Raw genomic sequence first — 13,159 nt, 5'->3', positions numbered from 1 at the left:
GACGACCGTATCAGTAGTGGAATGCACTAGGGCACCAGAAGAGGTGAACAGTGTCCTTGTGGGTTGTATTGCACTTCCCGAAATAATATGGACTAACTCCGAATGCACTTAGGGTGTCCGAAGACGACAGTGTCCCATAGAAATATGTACAAAAGATCCAGCGGCAGAGTGGAGTAGCCTCCGGGTGCCGCGGCTAGCACAAGCGAGGGTAGAGTCCACCGCTGGAGCGCTGGATAGAAGAACTGCGAGGTCCCTGGTAGAGTCTGCACACCACCGGCAGCACGCTAGCAGGACCGATGCAGCGATGTAATGGGACGCGTATCGCGTTGAATGCAGCGATGTAGAAAGTCCCCAGGTTGGAGTGTAGAGCCTGAAGAAAGGGCGAGTCGCGATACAAAAAGGAGCGAATATCGCGAGGTATAAAATCCAATGAAGTGTAATATTCCGTATTGAGTAATAATCCGTAAGAAATGACAATCCACGGCGCAAGGTATCGTCCGCGAGAAAAGACGTGGAAAGTAATGTAATGTACGGACGTGATATACGGACGCGAGTGACTCCAACGATTAGAACGTGCTCTCAGGATGAAAGCTAATCGTGAAGTGAGGAAGCGTGGTAAATGAAACAGCGTGGCCGGTCGGAGAAAACGTGTCACGGACAGGAGCTTTGAGGGTGGTAATTGGCTGGTGAAGATGCACAGCTCGCCACTAATTGGTAGCTTGTTTCCGTGACAGCAAAACAAGAGGTGTGTTTATGGAAATCCGACTACTGTTGGAATGTGAGTAACGCGTACCTCGGCACGATGACAAAGGCGAAGAATGTAGTGCGCACCTGTCGTGTGCCGGCGCACAAAGGAAGGTCGCGTGGATGTTGACCAAATGCTGGCGTCGCCAGACAGCGTGATTGACAGCAGCCAGACAATTTAATACAGAGATACATGGAAACCGCTACACTCTATAGGGTATTTTAGCGTTATCCTTCACAGGGTATTTGCTTGGACTGTATGTACAGTATTGAACAGGAAATCAAGATAGCTGCACTCAATCTAATTTCATTTACCGTTTTACAAGGGAAGTGCAGTTTCTTTTAAAGTTAGGAACAAGTGGGAAAAGCAACGAAAACTCTATCATTCTTTGGCAAGTTCAAAGACAAAGAATGTGTTTGCAAACTCTGTGCCAGCAAGTTTACCCCATTCCTTGGTACAGTGCTGAATAGTTTATGTTTCAGAACCAGTGTCCATAAACTTTTCTACTCTCATTTAGAAAACCTTTAATACATTATATGTACAGACATACATTCATTGTACTTAAACTAAATGAACAATGCTCCTTCTTTTAAATCATGCATTCAAATAATTATGTTTGAGACAACTGCAACATCCGAATTATATATCATATTACTAAACAATCTCAATGGGACTAGTTTGTGAGACTATCGCGTGGCTGGAGACAAGCTCTGCCAGAATTTCTATCAGCCCCAGCTTATCCCTTTATTCTAGCTGGACAGCATCCACTATAAAGAACACATAATTCACACCTTACATTATGTGTGCTTCCCCTGTATGGAGCATGCTGCTACCTTTGTTTTGTCTTAGCAGATGTGTTTACACAGACCAAAGATGCTAAATGCAAGGGGTAGGGGTATTCAGGTACTAATTTGTGCCCTCACTCTACCCTGTTGCACACACACACTTTACTGGCTTTGTTCTCATCTACTTGGTAGTGAATGGAAGGTGGTGCAGGGGGAGCAGGCAAACAGATTAATCTGCATCAGGCTTTGTTTCCACTTCCTTTGCTATATAACTCCCCTGGCCTGTTCTCACAATATACACCAAACATGTTCACATTGCTGTCTTACTAGCTATTCCCAACACCTGTTAACTCTATGGCTGTACTAAACTCTAGGATCTACATATTGCCTATCCAAACTAACAGGAACATGGATGAATACTTATATACATTTTTATGTACAGAACATATAGATATATAGGCAAAATGGTATAAAACATATCATAAGAATGCAGATATTATATTAATGTGCATTCTTCTACAAATCATGATACCGATAGGTCTTCCTTTTCAATATAACTTGTTTGATACATTTCCTTCATTTAACACTTTAGGAATCTCTTATGGAGATGGATGGAGTAAGTAGAGACATACTCAAACAAGCTATTATGTATTATCACACACAAAAGTCTTCCAAGTTCTCAAACTTGTTTATATCACCCATAATTCAAGTTGTAATTCATCATTACAAATTTACACAATCACACTTATAACTAACATACACCATTGACTATTATATATCACTCGTACAAGTGGAAATATGGCTAATAATATGGTGCATAAAGAAGATTTCTTACCTTGACAAAAGAAGAAGGGAGGAGACACGTCTTAGTGGGTTGTATGGGAACAAGCAGCAATCAAAAAGTGATGGGTTAGCTGATGCTGCTGTGGCCACATGTTACCTTCTCCTTTGTTTTCGACTCTTCCACTCTTGTGAAGGGGTGAGAGAAAATCTCTCACAGAGGGTTTATGTTTCAAATGGGACATGGCTCATATAACAAAATTGGGGAGGGGGGACACATGTTCCTGTGGGTTCTACAATTGTATCTGCTAGATTATAAGGTCACACCATTCATTATTTCTCTTCAAAGAACACTTTGCAATAAGTTTATTATTAGAAGTCTGCGTTGTTTGATTCATTCTGTTGGCAGAATGAATAAGTGGTCTATTGTATAACATTGAAATCGTCTGACCCGTTTGACAGAAAATAGAACCTTTCTCTATTGACTCATTATCACTGTTTCGCTTTCACGTATATTAGGTATGCATTTTCTTTTTAGTTATGGTTTATCTTCCCAATAAATTTGCACCAACATGCTCTCTCGCTAAAGACGCACGGAAAAGGAGAGCAAGAATGACAATCTTGTGGATTAAAGAACATAACTGCAGATCGGATTTACGGCAAGTCCAGATCGGCGATGGTCATCATGGAATACAATCACGATTACAAGACCACAACAGGACCGGTGCAACATTGGAGGGGGGGGGGAGGGGAGGGCTTGGTGGGAGCTGCCCCCCCCCCTCCCCCCCTCACTTTGCAAGATCGACTGTTTGCATCCTTATTTATTTTCTTTTTTTTTTGCATGAAATATCAGGTGGAAGTGAAGTGGCAGGAAAAAATTGAAGACTTTTTGTTTTTTGTCTTCTTTTGGTTTTGTTGTCAGCTGTCTTTCGGCGGAAAATCACACCTCAGAAATATGAAGGTTTTTTTTTTCGTAGTTTCTCTTTTCTTTAATTTTTTATTTTTTGCTTTTTTGTGTTGCTTGACAGACGATTTCGACATCTCCCCCCCCCCACTTTCAAAAATGTATAGTGGCGTCGCACTGCGCGTATTGCAAAAATGAGATAAATGAAATGGTAATAATGGATATCCATTTTGTTGAATGTCATAACGTCGTAGTATATTTCCTTAGAGCTGTTGTGTTTCTCAATTTTCTTGATTTAAGTCAATTAAGACAATCATCTTCAGGAGCATCGCTCCATTTTAAGTATGGGGGGGGCGGGAAAACATGGAAAATATGTGTGAGAGAGCGGAGCGAACAAGACAGAGAGAATGGATCGGAGGGGCAAGGGCAACGATCCGTTTGATCCGCGACGAAGGCTGTGTGTGTGTGTGTGGGGGGGGGGGGGGTTGGAATTGGCCGTGCGGGGGACCGGAGCGACCATGCGGGGGAAGGGTGTTTGTTTTTTTTGTTTTTGTTTTTTTTTTGGGGGGGTGGGTATCCTCCCTCTCACAAGAAGAAAAATTTGCATTTTCAGATCTGAAATTCAGTAATCTTGTGCACATTTTTGGTGAAATGTTGGATCTTTATTCCTATCAAAAAGTTAAACAAGTAATATTCACAGACAATTCGTCAAGGAAAAAGGGGTCAAGGAAAAAGGGGTCGTCAAGGAAAAAGGGGTGGCGGTGTTGCGTTTTATATTGCGCAAAATTTACAGTTCAAAATCCGTTCTGAAATCACATTAAGATATGCAGAAACGTTATTTATTGAAATTGAGAACCCACTCTCTAAAAATGTTATTATAGGTTTAATCTATCGACCTCCTGATCTGAATTGTGAATTATTTTGTGATGAATTGGATTTATATCTCCATAAGATAGGTAATGAAAGTAAACATGTTTTTATTTTTGGTGATTTCAACATTAACTTTTCGCCCACATCCGATAACAATAATTCCCTTAATTTTATGCATTTAATGTATTCATATGGGTTTATGTCAATTATCAATAAACCCACCAGGATAAATCCACACTCGTCAACTCAGATTGATAATATATTTTCGAATGTGTGTAATAATACAATTATGGGGGGTATATTATGTTCTGAAGTTTCTGATCATTTACCAATATTTTCAATTTGTGAATGTAAAGTGGGTCGTAATAAATTACATGATAAAATATGGTATTATAAAGAGTCAAAACGTAATGTGGAATTATTGAAACAGAATTTATTTTTAGAGGAATGGACAGATATTTATAGTATTAACAATGTTAATTTGGCATATAAATGTTTTAATGATAAATTATTATATTATTATGAAAATAATATTCCTTTATGCAGAATAAGAATTAACCGAAATAAACCAAGAAATCCTTGGATTACAAAAGGTATTTTGAAATCCATAAAAACTCGTATTTTTTTGTATAAGTTACACATTCGTAACCCAACTGAATATAATTTGAATATGTATAAAGTTTATCGAAATAAATTGACAAAATTGATTCGTTTATCCCGCAGATTATATTTTTCTGACAGAATGAAAAAGGTTTCTTCGAATATTAATGCAACATGGAAAATTATTAAAGAGGTCCTAGGTAAAAAGCCTGATTCTCCGCCAGCGGATGATATCACATTAAACGGTATTAAAATAAATGATCCCAATATGTATGCTAATTCATTTAACTCATTTTTCGTTAATATCGGTCCGGAACTTGCTACTAAAATTAGCAATACTTCTGCTCATTTTACAGATTATCTTTTTGACCAAAATCAAGAGTCTATTTATCTTAATCCAACAAGTCCCAGTGAAATCATTAGTATCACTAAATCTTTAAATAGCTCTAAATCTTGTGGCTCTGATAAAATAAGTATGATGTTATTGAAAGAAATAGTTTATCCACTCGCAGAACCGTTAAGTTATATATTTAATCTTTCTTTATCACAAGGTATTTTCCCTGATCTGCTGAAAATAGCGAAAGTAAATCCTGTACATAAAAAAGATGATCCTCATGAAATTAGCAATTATCGTCCTATTTCTTTATTGCCTAGTATATCCAAAATCTTAGAAAAAATTGTTTATAATAGACTTCTTAAATTTATTAATAAGTATGATTTACTTATTCCCAATCAATATGGTTTCAGAAAAAATTATTCAACTGATTTAGCACTAACACAAATTTATGACAAAATTACGAGTGCTTTTGCAAACAAAGAACATGTTGCAGGTATATTTTGTGATTTGAGTAAAGCATTTGATACTCTTGATCATTCTATTTTACTCACGAAACTTAGTCATTATGGTATTCGAGGACAAGCACATTTATGGCTTAAAGATTATCTAACTAATAGAAGACAATATGTTATTTTTAATGGTTGTGAATCTGACCCCCTTTTGATTAAATGTGGTGTTCCTCAAGGCTCAATTCTAGGCCCATTATTATTCCTTCTTTATGTTAATGATATTATAAATACATCCTCTCTTCTCTCTTTTGTTCTATTTGCTGACGATACGAATATATTTTATTCTCATAAAGATCTTAAGATTTTAAATGACACTCTAAATATTGAAATTAGTAAAGTATCAAATTGGTTTAAGTCTAATAAACTTTCTTTGAATATAAAAAAGACTCATTTTATTCATTTCAAACTTCATTCTCATAATGAAGATACGTTGATACATATTAACATTGATGATATCCCATTAGAAAAGAAAATGAATTCAAAATTTCTAGGAGTATATATAGATGAAAGTTTGACTTGGAATGAGCATTTACATCATGTTACAACGTGTATTTCTAGAAATATAGGGATAATTTCCAAGCTGAAGTTCTTTCTTCCTCGTTCAACTTTATTTCTATTATATAATTCCTTAATTCTCCCATATATAAGTTATTGCAATGTTGTATGGGGTACTTGCGGCTCTACCAAAATAAATTCTATATTTAAATTACAAAAGAAAGTTATACGTATTTGTACAGGATCGCATTTTCTGGCTCATACTGATTCTTTATTTCATGAGCTTAAAACATTGAAGGTTTTTGATTTGAATATTATTCAAGTAGCAGTAATTATGTTCAAATATATACATCATCAACTTCCATCATCGTTTGATAACATGTTTAGGTTCAATACTTCTGTCCATTCGTACCCTACTCGTATATGTAGAAATTTCCACCTTTTGAATCCCAAATTATTAGTGACACATAAATCTATAAGATATTCGGGTCCGGATATTTGGAATAATCTCCCGGATAATATAAAGTCTTGTTCAAGTATTTATTCTTTGAAAGCTTCACTTAAACGATATTTGATACAATTATATTCTCCAAACCAATTGAGCTAACAAATATTTATAGTATAGATTGTCATCTTATTGTCAATCTCTATTTTCTTCCTTCAACTGCATCTTGCACTCTCACCTGCAACTGCACTGCACTCACCTGATCACCTTCCTCCAAGAGAGTTATGTCGTTGGATAGTCATTTTATGAGGCCTCCATCCATTTCAAGTTTAATCGCTTATGATGGTGGTCTCCTGCATTCAATTATCTCTGTTGTTTACTGAAAAATACTGTATATTTTATTTCATGTTTCTGTGTATCAACATTGCTCAATGCAATCACCTATGTGAATCTATTTATGTACTGTTATCGATTCATTTCATTGCACTTGTTATTCTTTGTCTTTGTACTTTTTGAAGTTTGCATTCAAATTGCATTTGATTGAATGCAGAAATAAAAGCAAACAAACAAACAAACAATTGAAGAGTACATCTCAGCTCTTGTTCCACTTGTGCGACATCATTGTCTAAGCCTACTAAATGATACATGGAAGTTGCAGGGGGACGGGGGGGGGGGGGTATCCCCATTCCACACGACGGAGCTTTTGTGGAATGATAGAAAAATTGTAAATCCCCACAGTGTGCAATGTCTAAATCAATTGATGGGAGCCGAGCGGGGGAGAGGTATATTAAAGAGGTTGAAGGAACTTTTGAATTTATTAGAATTAAAGTCATGGATCTGATGCACACTTGAATGAAACATTTTGCATTTTGAAATGTGTCAGTTTAAAAGGTGTCATAAGTCGACAGGAAAAGCACCGGACGGAGAGGGTATGGAGAGAGAGAGAGAGAGAGAGATTTTGTATTTTCAGAAGTGAAATTCATCAATTTGGTGCACACTTTGGAAAATACTTGGACAGTTTTCTATTAAAAAAGAAGAAAAAAATCCTCATTTAGGGATTTATTTAGGGAAAAAATGACATATTTCCCCCACCCCGTCCTCCAGGATTGACGTCCTTGTTGCATACGCTAAGGGCTTTTGCATTCTTAGAATACAAACACAAAGGGGGAAAAAAAATCTCGTTAAAGACATTTTTGATGGAATTCTGAAATTGTGAAAGTGTGAGAAAATCTTTAAAGTAAAACCAAGCGGGAAAAGGTTTAAAATGAAAGACGATTTCCCCACCTAAGCAACGGAAGTTTTTTTAGACTGAAATGACAAACCTGGTGCACACTTTCGATGAAACATTTGGAAATCTGTTAATCTAATAGGATAATAAGTCTCTTGGAAAAGGACGAAACGGCCGGCGGTGTGGGAGAGAGATTGTGCATTTTCAGAATTGAAAATAATACAGCAATGTGGTGCACACATTGGATAAAATATGTGGATAGTTTTCTATCTACAAAAAATAATCGTCATCTCGGGAATAATTGGCAAACAAAACTATTTTGATATAATGTTTGCCTCTTCCCGTCCCCGTCCTCCAGGATCGAATGCCTTGCGTACGAAGAGCTTTTGCATTTTAAGAATTCAGATCAAAATTACTTTAGATGGAAAATTTAAAATCTGTCAATCTAAAAGTATACTGGTAAGTCCCTTGGAAAAGGACCGAACTGGGGAGGGTCTGGGAGGGGCTATTCCCCTCCCACGCGAGAGACATTTGGTATTTTCAGACTTGAAATACAGCAATCGGGTGCACACATGGGATACAATATTTGACTTTTTTTTCAAAAAAAAAACACAGTAAAATATTCGTCATTTCGGGAATTATTTTTAAAAAATACATTTTTGCCCCCTTGCCCTCCAGGATCGACACCCTAGCATAGGAGGAAGATTTTGCATTTTTTTTTTTAGGGGGGGGGGGGAATTGGGATGAAATATATCGTAAACACGTTTATGATGGAATCTGGGAAAATTGCAACCTCAGGAGTTGACTATAAAAATCTATGGGAGGGGGACCCTGCGTTAATTGAAAGTATGATAGATATCTCCTTCCACACAACCGACGGAAACGTTTGCATTGTTTTAACCGAAGTGACAAACCTGTTGCACACTTAAATGAAACATCTGGAAATCTGTTATATAAAAGTGTATAAGTAGAAAGGACCGAACGGAGAAGATATGGAATGGGGTAGGCTTATCCCCCTCTCACCCTAGGGAGATTTTGTATTTTCAGAAATCCAGCAATCTTCGGGTGAAATAATTAGAATGTATTCTATAAAAAAAACCAAGAAAATTTCTACTTCTCGGTAATTACGAGGAGCATATTGATATGTTTGCCTCAGATACATTTATGGCGGAACAATTCCACCCCCACCCTATCGACGCCACTGCATAATACAACATTTATATGGGGGCGGAGTAAATGCTCCTTTGCACCCTCACCCCGTACAGGATCGACGTCCCTGTTTATCCCTGTGCATATGCCAATAGATGTATCCTGACTGGGTCACCAGAGTCATCGTCGTTTGCTCGATGATTTAGAAATGGTAAGGGGTTCAATTATGGCGGTATACTTTTGTTTGTTTGTTTTCGTATGTCAGATGGCCCATAGTTGTGCGGGCCATATAGTCAAGGCGCTAATTCCTGTACGGGCCTTAATTAAGGAGTTCGTTCAACCCATCCCGTAGAAAAGGTTTGACCACACAGAGTGGTAGATGGGACTTCCAGGAACACCCCCAGGTAGTATGTGAGTCGAAATTGTGGTATCAATACAATTTTACAGGCCATTTTAGTTGCGACAAGACCTTATTGTTCGAAAAAGAGTCTGCGCACGCCAAGACTACTACACGCACCACTAGCACTGCTACGCAGGCGCCAGTGCCAGTGGTGCGTGTAGTAGTCTTAGCGCACGCAGACTTTTTCCTCGGCAAACGAGGGTTTTTGCCAGCAAACTCACTAGCTGAGGTCAGTGTAGTTTAGTTTCTAGCCGTTTTTATTTTGTGTATATTTTTCCGAGTTGCAGCAAGCCGAGTGAGGTTGCATACCCAGTGATTGTGAACCCAAACCGTGCGGGCGTCGCAATCACTTGGTATGCGCCTTCGCTCGGCTTAGCACAATAAAGTGGGCTTCTACACAATCATGCGCAAGCTGCAACTCGGAGAGATTAAAACGAAATAAAAACGACTAGAAACTAGACTGGGGTCGGTTACGGCTGGCACTGAAAATTACAACATAATCACAGTTTTTTTTTTGCAGTTATTTCATGAATAATTCCTCAAAACACCGTAAATTCATATATATATATATATATATGTTGCTAGAGATGTCAGCAAAACAATGGGATACATTGTAAGTTAAAATATTGTGCATGGCTACCATGGTGACCAGATGTATACAGGTGATTGATAATCCAAAAAATGCCTCCAACTGCTGCAAACTTTGGTATTTTTTGTTCAGTTTTTTTTTGTAGATAGGTGAATTAAAAACAAACATTTCTATTGATTATTGTTCAAAAAAGTTTTTCCCTGTTGCCATGGCAACCAGTAATATCCAATCAGGATTCAGCTGTCAATACTTCAGAACTAATGCCCATATTTTCAAAAAGCTCAATAAGCATGTCATTCTGCATAATTGTACCATTTACCGTACTTTTAACACATAGTTGACTTCAAATTACAGGCAAATGTTGTTTCCAGCAATGTATGGACACAAAATTCCCTTCAAAAATCTATGTTAATACAGAGAGCAAAGCCGACGATATTCTGATATTAGCTTTTTAGAGTATATATTTACAGAGAAATGGTTTTTCGAAACAACCTGGGAAAAGAACAGAAGAAAGCAATTGATTGTTCTTGTTCTTAAAGGAAATTTATTCAAGAATGCAGATGAATTCCTTTCTAAAGAAGGAATATACACGTACATTGCATTATCCATCAATGGAATTAAAAGCGTACTTTTTCGTTGGTAAGCTAGGGTAAAAAAAAATGAAAAGTCATGACATGTAAATTTGTATTAAAAGGTGCAGTAATGAATTAATGCTCTTAAGGAGAGAATGAGGGAAAATCTTAGGGGTCCTATCCGTTTTATCCAGGTTAACTTTGTAGTGTTGAGGTGTGTAGTTTAATCCTATAAAGCCCAAGGGGGGGGGGGGGGGCACATTGTGCCCCCTACCATATCTTCATTTGCCGCTCCTAAACCCTTTACCCGATTTCAACCAAATTTGGTGGCTTCTCCTAAAATCTTATTACAAACATTTTGATATATAATCTAGGTATGTCCGATATTCCTGTTTGCTATGGCAACCGTAAACTGACAACCATGTTAGTCAGATTTTGTATGATTCTCTGTTTTAATTTCAGTTAACAATATAATTATGGATGAAACTAGGTTTTCTTGGCTATAGTTTGCTAAAGGAAAGAATGTGAAGTAATTATGGTTGAGAATTACCCTGAGATGGTCTTCTTATTATTTCCTTTATTTTCTATATAGCATAGGCATAAAACAATAGATATAATAGAAATAATAGAAATAATCGAAAATACAGCATTTTTCAAAGATTACCTTTTTATTTTGTGTTACCTTCACACAAGCTTTGCCTGGAATATCATTTGTTTATCATAATATCAATCTGTAAACTTAAAATTTCAGTATTTTGGAAATATGAAATGTAATACAAATATAAAAATTATGCACCCATTCCAAGCAATACGTAATAGGTTTCATATATTTCTTTATATTGCAATGAATTACGCCCCCACATGTTGACCTTGAGAAATTTCAACCGTAACAAATAGTGAACGTTGACTTGCTCTTCCTTTGTAGTGAATATGAAAATGATTAATATAAAATAACAACATATTTACTGGGGATAAAGAAATAGAAAGAAAAACATGATTTTAGCATATTTTCTATGTATTTTTTATATTTTGGGAAATAGTGCCCTCAGTGGGTAACCTTGAGAAATGTTGGGTCATGTAGAGCATGAGTTGCTCTACCCATGTGCCAAATATGACGGTCATACATCATATAATAAAGAAGTTATGTAGGGGGCACAATGTGCCCCCCCCCCCTGGGCCTGGAAGGGGTCAAAATAGCTTGGGCTTTATAGGGTTAAGACCCCACCTACAATGGGTGATCATGAGCACGTAAGGCAAAATAAACAAACGTGTCTGGATTCCAGATATTTTTTTCCACTTTATCCTACTTTGTTGTGGCAAACCTATAAATGACTGTGGAAAATAGAAAGTTATCTGAGCCCGAAATGTCATTAAAATACCCTGATCCACAAATAAAATTGTTGAACAAAAAAGTTACAAAACTTGTACTGTAATGTATAACAAAGTACTGAAAGTCAGTCACACTGTGAGCTCTAGTAACAGGAATAACAAGAAATTCATATCTAACAAAGAACTGACGATTCGAACTTGGTTATGAAAATATCACCATAAGTTGTCCAAATAATGATACCCTATATCGACAGAATGAATCAAATTTCGTGCACTTACAGTCCACGAAAAGCACAAAAAATGTATCTACACTTTAGATATAGCCTATAACAAACTAAATAATTCAAATTTCGTGCACTTACAGTCCACGAAAAGCACGAAAAAGTATTTACACTCGAGATATTTTATCGCACGCTGGTGAGGTACAAACATAAATGCTGATGGTATATTTGAGACAGAAAGTTGTCTGATTGTCTGAATTGTCTGACCCTGAGACGTCCTTAAAATACCCTGATTCACAAATACCTCGATCCACAAATAAACTTGTTGAAAACAAAGCTAAAATACTTGTATATATATATATATATATATATGTATATGTATAACGAAGTACTGAAAGTCAATCCATCACACTGTGAGCTCTAGTAACAGGCTTAACAAGAAATGAAAAATTGATTTCATATTTAACAAAGAATTGGTAATTCGAACTTGATTATGAAATATCACCATAAGTTGTCCAAATATATATATAGCTTACCAACAAAAACTACGCTTTTAATTCCATTGATGGATAATGCAGTGTACGAGTATATTCCTTTTTAGAAATGAATTTATCTGCATTCTTGAATAAATTTCCTTTAACCCGTTTAGGACGGTTTGCTTTGGCGAGCGAACACCCCCACAGACGGACAGGTTTTCCAAAATCGAGCCCGAACCGAGGGTTACTAAGGGGGTGTGACTTACGGTCCCGCTTTACCCAATCATCAAATTGCCGTGTATGCGGTGTAGGAATCCGCTTTCTGATTGGATGAATAACGACCGCTCATGAATAATAATGTCGCTTCCCTTCGCCATCTGGGTTCGCGCGCGCGGTTTGAACTTCACGTACTCAGTCAGTCCGCAGCACGTATGCTAATGAGCCGATCCGGCAAGATTTATTCAGCACTCTCGTTGACAATCTTTGCGTTCGAAAACTGTCTCGTCGTGCGAGATTTTGCGAGACTTTGATAGGGCTATGGATTTCACAGTGTAGCGACTTGTACATACATTCGTCATGGCTACAAGTCACGGTAAATTGTTTTCCAGACTTTGATCTTTATTTTGATACTAAATTTGCCTATAACATCGGATCTTATCATGACTATATAATCAATTGAATTTGCGTAAATTTTACGTGCTTTTCACGGAAGATTTTGTCATCTA

Source organism: Diadema setosum, unplaced genomic scaffold (genome assembly GCF_964275005.1).
Source record: "Diadema setosum unplaced genomic scaffold, eeDiaSeto1 scaffold_41, whole genome shotgun sequence".
Classification (NCBI taxonomy): domain Eukaryota; kingdom Metazoa; phylum Echinodermata; class Echinoidea; order Diadematoida; family Diadematidae; genus Diadema; species Diadema setosum.
Note: the sequence above shows the minus strand (reverse complement) of the source record.